Here is a 7,585-nt window from a genome sequence, read left to right as displayed (position 1 = left end):
TTCCGGGTGATGGAAGAGCGCGAGGAGGGAGTATCATATGATTGGCTAGTCCGGGAAGGCGGCTGGCTCATGGTTCCTGAAACCAATGTGAAGGTCGAAATGATTCAAAGTACATTTATTATCAAACTATGTCTGCAGAATACAATCTTAAAATTCGTCTTCTCCAAACCGTCAAAATAATGTATAAGGAGATAAGGTAAGAGAGGGAATGGTGAAGGGGGGAACATTTCCCTCTCTCACCTTATCGCCTCCCTCTGGTGCTGGTCCTCGTTTTCATTCTTCCATGACTTTCTGCCCTCTCCCGTCAGGTTCCCCCTTCTCCAGCCCTTTATCTCTTTCGCCAATTAACTTTCCTGCTCTGTACTTCACCCCTTTCAGTTTCACCCATCACTTGCTATCGTGTATTTCTTTCTCCCCTCCTTCCACCTTCTTACTTTAGCTTCTCATCTTTTTTTCTTCAGGCCTGATGAAGGGTCTTGGCCCGAAACGTCAACTGCACTCTTCACCCTTGACGCTGTGTTCCTCCAGCATTTTGTGTGTATTGCTTGGATTTCCAGCATCTGCAGATTTTCTCTTGTTTGTGATTGGACTGTTTCATTCCTAGACTGTTTCAATGACACTATAGATCTATGTTTTGTATTTTTTCAACTTTTTTTTTGCTGTTTGCATGATTTTTCATTATTTTTGCATGTTGGGTGTTTGATATTTTCTTTGATCAGGTTCCACGGTGTTTCTTTGTTTTGTGGCTGTCTGTGGGAAAGATAAATACAAAGGAAAGACAGATGCTGTTCATAGACTTCAGTTCAGCATTCAACACAATCATCCCTCAGAAACTGATTAGAAAGCTGAGACTACTGGGCCTGGACACCTCCCTCTGCAACTGGATCCTAGACTTCCTGAGACTCAGTCAGTCCGGATCGGGAGCAGCATCTCCAACACCATTACACTGAGCAAGCCCCCCCCCCCCCCCCCAACCAGGCTGTGTGCTCACCCCACATCCTCATCACATTCTACAGGGGTTGTATTGAGAGCATCCTGAGCAGATGCATCAGTGCCTGGCTCGGAAATTGTACCATCTCGGATCGCAAGACCCTGCAGCAGATAGTGAGGTCAGCTGAGAAGATCATCGGGGTCTCTCTTCTCTCCATCACGGACATTTACACTACACACTGCATCCGCAAAGCAAACAGCATTATGAAGGACCCCACGCACCCCTCATACAAACTCTTCTTCCTCCTGCTGCCTGGGAAAAGGCACTGAAGCATTTGGGCTCTCATGACCAGACTATGTAACAGTTACTTCCCCCAAGCTATCAGATTCCTCAATACCCAGAGCCTGGAGTGACACCTTACTGCCCTATTATCCTGTTTATTATTTATTGTAATGCCTGCACTGTTTTGTGCACTTTATGCAGTCCTGGGTAGGTCTGTAGTCTAGTTTTTTTTTTACTCTGTGTTATTTTTTACGTAGTTCAGTCTAGTTTTTGTACTGTGTCATGTAACACCATGGTCCTGAAAAGTATTGTCTCATTTTTACTACGTACTGTACATAGCAGTTATGGTCGAAATGACAATAAAAGTGACGACTTGAAATCTCAGGGTTGTATACAGCATACCTACTGGTGTTACAATGGCCCTTAGTAATGAATTTTTATTCTCCCTACATTTGTATTCAAAGCCCCAGCAAAAAAAAATTATTACCTCTCCTAATTAATGAAAAAATTGATTTGGACAGCATGAAGTAAATGGACAAAATGTGATGAATAAGGTTAGTGATAGCAAATATAGATGGCTCTCTGAGATTAGGATCCTGAGACCCTCCGTTGGTTGGGCATGTTATGCTGGCCAGGGCAGTACGATATGGAGAGAAAGCTGTTGCCCATGTAGCTGGCTCCCCCTTGCAGCTGATGAATGGCAGAGACTGATACAATTTGGCACCAGTGGCGTTGCAGGAATTGCCAGTCAGTGTTGAACTCCACATAGGACTACCTTAAAGACTCCAGCTCTTTATTTCTCTTTGGGGTTTACCGATGAGTGTAGCTATAAGTCACTGGAGGTTTGAGATCAGAGGTTTCCTTCTTGATGAATTGCCGACTGCAGCTGACGAACCCCATTCGCTGGAAGCAACTAAATTTAAGGTGCCAGTAACCTGCCTTAGCTCCTTGTCATTACAAACTGTTCTGCTGGGCATTGAACTTTAGTAGCTAAGCCACATGAGAAGGCCAGGAGCTGGGCTTGGTTATAGTTGCAATTGCAATAACTGAAACACAACTTAAAAAACACACGATAGATGCACTTGGAAAGACAAAAAATAAAGGAAGGTTGTAGTACTAGTTAAGGAAGACATTGTAGTACTGGAGAGCAAATCCTTGCAAGGTTAGGCATAGAAACCATTTGAGAAAGAAGATGGGCGCTCTCTAAACTGTGGTGTTTTGCTACATTCCATCCAATACATGAGAGGACAACTGCCGGAAAATGACTGAAACATACAGGAGTTTTAAAGTATGATGTTGGGTGATTTTAATTTTCCTAATTTTGATTAGAATAGTTTTAGGGTAAAGGACTAAAAAAAATTTCAAAATATGCATTTTTGTATCTTGTTCTAGGATTAAAATGGATGGATTGGACTGATTATCAGAGAGGGAACACTTGTGGAGTCATAATCAAGCAAACAAAGTTTTGATTAATAATTGACAAGAACAAAGAGGAATTCAGAGAAAAAAACCTTAAAATTCAGGGAAGTCTAACATCAATGTGGTAAGAGGTATCTTAGTGGGATGAAGTGCAACCAAATAATGGTGGGTAAAAGTGCAATGAACAATGGGTGACTCAAAGTTCAAAGGCTTCAGACCAAATATTCCTTTAGGATTTACAATTAATTGTACCAGACTTAAAGGTACATGCATGAGTTGACATGCATAATTTCAAATGTATGTCTGTGAATAGGTACATAAGACCCTTTTGGACTTTAAGAATTTAAAGTTCTGCAGGTCTACTGTATCAGTGAGTTGCTCAATGGCGGAGAAACTGAAGGAGCTGGACTGTCTGTGGACTGATGCTGCCTGCGACAGAAAGCTGTTGGTGCACAAAGGAGGTGTGCAATTTAACAGCGAGTGATCGTCTTAGTGTTTTTTTCGTGCCAGAGGTGGTGTAGCACTCAGCAGAAGATGAGCTGCTTTGTGTTCGATTGCAGACTGCTGCAGTATTCAGGGACTTGCGCTATATTTTTTTGTGTGACTGTATTTTACTGCTATCTTATACGTGCCTTGTGCTGTATATAACTGTTAGTACTGTATTTTGTACCTAGACCCCGGAGTGCCACTGTTTCATTTGGCTGCGTTCATGGGTTTTCAAGTATGGTTGAATGACAATTAAACTTGACCTTGAATCTATTGTCTTTAATAAGATGAGAAGTAAGATGACGGCGTGTTCGATTGCAGCAGCTTCTATGGGGTCAACCTAAGGTGAGATTGTCCTTTTTAAGCATATGTTTTATGATCAGAAGACCCTGTTGCCATTTTTAAGAACTGTAGGTCTACCCCATCAGTGAGTTGCTCATTGGCAGACAAACTGAAGGAGATGGGCTTAGTGCGGATCATGCTGCTGCCTGCATTAGAGAGGTGTCAGAAGAGTCGGTGCATGAAGGAGATGTCCAGTTTAACAGCGAGTCATCATCTGCGTCGCTTTTCTGTGATTGTAAGACCCTGTCGGTCATTGGCAGTGTAGAATGCCGCAAGTCCTATTCATTGATTTATGGTGGGTGGCGGGGGAGCTGCGTGGCAAGGGCTGGACTTCAAGCTGCAGTGTCACTTGTTTGCAGCTGCTCAGGGGGAAGTGTTGGAGTCAGGTGCTCCATCTGAGTGCCAGAGGTGGTGTGGAGTGGCATCCATGCTGGAGACGATACTACCCCCAGTGTTCAGTCAGCAGACTGCTGCAATATTCATGGGTTCAGGGACTCGGACTACACATTTTTTGTGTGACTGTATTTTACTGCTATCTTCTTTGTGCCTTGTCTGTGTATGTTGTTGGTACTGTGTTTTGCAACTTGGCCCCGAAATAACACTGTTTTGTTTGGCTTTGTTCATGGATATTCATTAAACTTGAACTTGAATCTGTCTGACTTTAATAAGATAGAATCATCGAAAACATACAGTGTAATACAGGCCCTTCGGCCAACTAAGCTGTGCCAAACATGTCCCTACCTTAGAACTACCTAAGCTTTACCCATAGCCCTCTATTTTTCTGAGTTCCATGTAGCTATCCGGGAGTCTCTTAAAGATCCTAACATTTCCGCCTCCACCACCACCGCCGGAAGCCCATTCCACGCACTCACCACTCTCTGCATAAAAAACTTACCCCTGACATCTCTGTACCTACTTCCAAGCACCTTAAACATGTGCCTTCTTGTGGCAGCCATTTCAGCCCTGGAAAAAAGCCTCTGACTATCCACACGATCAATGCCACTCATCATCTTATACACCTCTGTCAGGTCACCTCTCATCTTCTGTCACTCCAAGGAGAAAAGGCCAAGTTCACTCAACCTATTCTCATAAGGCATGCTCCCCAATGCAGGCAACATCCTTGTAAATCTCCTCTGCACCCTTTCTATAGCTTCCACATTCTTCCTGTAGTGAGGTGACCAGAACTGAGCACAGTACTCCAAGTGGGGTCTGACCAGGGTCCTGTAGAGCTGCAACATTACCTCTCGGCTCCTAAATTCAATCCCACGATTGATGAAGGCCAATACACTGTATGCCTTCATAACCACAGAGTCAACCTGCGCAGCTGCTTTGAGCGTCCTATGGACTCAGACCCCAAGATACCTCTGATCCTCTGCACTGCCAAGTGTCTTACCATTTATACTATATTCTGCCATCATATTTGATGAGTTGAGAAGTAAGATAGTGGAGTGTTCAATCACAGTGGCTTCTTCTGACTTTTAATGGCGATTGGTAGTCCAACTTGAAAGTACATTACCGCCACCAACTGGACTGGAGTGTGGTGTAGAGAGTTGGGAAATAAACCCCCTTCTAGTTCTTTATCAAATGAAAACTAAATTACCCCAGAAAGCCCTCTGGATTTTAAATAACAAAAGAAAATATTGTGAATTTAATTAAAGTCACTTCCATAACTTAGTAAAGTTTATAAATTAAAACTGTCAATCCCCAAATCTAGTAGTGCAGCCTGCATTTGCTTTCTTTCAACCTTGTATGCTTCACATTGTAAAAAAATGTGTTCAGCTGTTTCAACCCAGAGTGATGTTTTCCAACAAGATGTAAAGAATAATTAAGCATAGTATGCCCAATTCTAAGTCAAGTCAATATAATTCCTTCGCTTCTTGTCTTATCCTCTTCTCCTATCAATCCAACAGTTTTATGTATTCTGTAAAGGTGTCTCCCTTTATGCCCATTATCCCACAGGTATTGCCATAATCTCCCAATTCTTAGCCCCACCAACCCCTTAGCTTCTGATTTGCTAAGTGGAAGGTCTATATCCACAGATGAACTTTTAACAGCTTTTCTGGTTGATCAATCAACCTGCTCATTCCCCTCAACACCTCCATGTGCCAGGACCCATAAGAAGCAGGCATGTAGACCATACTTTGAATGTGAAATAAAGTATGAAGAGCTTCCAGCAATAAATCTGACCTATTGCTAGAATGACCTGCTTTAAGACTAGTCAAAACAGGAATAGAATCTGAACAAATCATAATTTTGCAAGGACAGATTTCCTCCACCCACTGTAATCCCAAAAATATAGCTACCACTTCTGCAGTATACACTGATAAATAGTAAGACGTTTCATTATTGTTACCTGTAATTCAGGTACAAAAACAGCCACTCTTTCATTCCCTGTTAGATTATTTTTTGATCCATCAGTAAAAATGGTTAACATATCATAATAATTTTCCTTAGCATACTGATGAACCAACAGACCCTTAGGTATATCAGGATCCTTGGATTTCATTAAATCAAGCAACCTAAAATCAGCTGAAGTCATTGGAAAAAACCACGGTGGGGTTACCAAAAAAGCACCAGTGGGACAAATTACATAATCCACAAAATTACATATTCCTAGCGTGACGAGAACCCAGCCACCCAAAACTAAAAACACTCTTCTTGTGATGTTCACAACAGTCTTCCAAAACACTTTTAACAAGGTGATCATTCCTCTGCCCCCTCAAGTTAACCCAGTAACTTAACCCAGCTTCATCCTCCACAACTATAAGGGTAATAGTCTCATTTCAACCAGTAAAGCTGAAACAGGAGACGACCTTACTGCACCACAGCGTAGTCTTAAAGCCTAAGCTTGTATCACATCAAACATTTTAAACTTGAAGATGAAGCTGATCCATAAGCCTCACAGCCATAATCAAGTACCAATCTAATTAAACAAATAAATATGTGGTCAACAGAGATTTTCATGTAGCTCCCTAAGAATACCCACATAGACATCTAAGGTTATTTAATACCCCTTTAATTTGTCAATTATCTTACTGATATGGTGCTTCCATGTCAGCTTATTATCCAGCCATATGCCATGAAAGCTAACCACTGATACTTCAAGAGTTTGACTTTGTAATTTCAAATTAAGCGCATGTCTATTGATTCATTTTGTAAAACATGTAACTTGTGTTTTAGCAACTGAAAGCTTAAAACCCCATCTATATGCCCACTGTCCGACCTTATTAATTGCTAATTGCATCCTATATAAAATTAAATTGAAAATTTTCCCTTTGATCCTTCAAGCTCAATCATCTGTAAAATGTAATTTACTCACCCCTGTATCTATCTTAGAGAAAGTATCATTAATCATAATATTAATCAATAAAGGGTTACAAATACTGCCTTGTGGAGTCCCATTCTCTATCTCATAGAAACCCAAATATACCATTCCTATCCTTACCTGTTTAGACCGTTCAAATAAAAAACACTGAAAAAAATTATAGCCTTCCTCATGCTCCTAATTTCCATAATTTAATCAAATGACCCTCCCTCTATAACATATCATATGCTTTTTCTAAGTCAAAAAATGCTGCTATTACAACTTCTTTATTTACCTGGGCTTTCCTAATATCATCTTCCAAACAGAAATCTGAATCCAATATCATTCTACCCTCTGAAATCTGCTCTGATAAAACACTATATCACCTCTTTCTTTCCAAAATATAATTCAACTGCTCTATTACTTTACATTCCATTTGTGTAAATGGAACGTTAATGATATTGATCTATAACTAGAAGGATCCGACAGGGATTTTCCAGGTTTTAGAATAGGCACTACTACTGCCATTTTCCATGAGGAGGGAAAATGGCCTAAATTCCAAATATGATTCAGAAATTTTATCTTAAGAGAGTTGTCAACCATATGTTTAAACATAATAACATACATCTTCCTTTCCTGGAGCCATCTGACCTGTACTATTAATAGCTTTCTTAAATTCACACAAAACTCTACATCACTCATGCTATCATTGCTACAGCTGGTTTGGGGTATTCACTTAGAGCCTTATCCCTACAGTGGTTAATCTCTTCACTTAAATTACCCTGATTATGAATTGCAGAAAATGACCAAACCAGTAACTC

The 7,585-nt window shown here is 40.9% G+C and overlaps 1 protein-coding gene across 1 annotated transcript in view; it reads left to right on the top strand.

Annotated features, from left to right (window-relative positions):
* The first annotated feature begins 60 nt into the window (after positions 1-60).
* amfra (autocrine motility factor receptor a) overlaps positions 61-7,585 on the top strand; it is an 87,282-nt gene continuing 79,757 nt past the window's right edge. The window contains exons 1-2 of the mRNA XM_073069640.1: positions 61-196; positions 2,606-2,756. The gene's annotated coding sequence lies outside the window, so the exon portion shown is untranslated. The remainder of the gene's footprint in view (positions 197-2,605; positions 2,757-7,585) is intronic.

This window comes from Hemitrygon akajei, chromosome 17, assembly GCF_048418815.1.
Source record: "Hemitrygon akajei chromosome 17, sHemAka1.3, whole genome shotgun sequence".
NCBI lineage: Eukaryota > Metazoa > Chordata > Chondrichthyes > Myliobatiformes > Dasyatidae > Hemitrygon > Hemitrygon akajei.
This window is presented reverse-complemented; position numbering and strand designations above follow the sequence as displayed.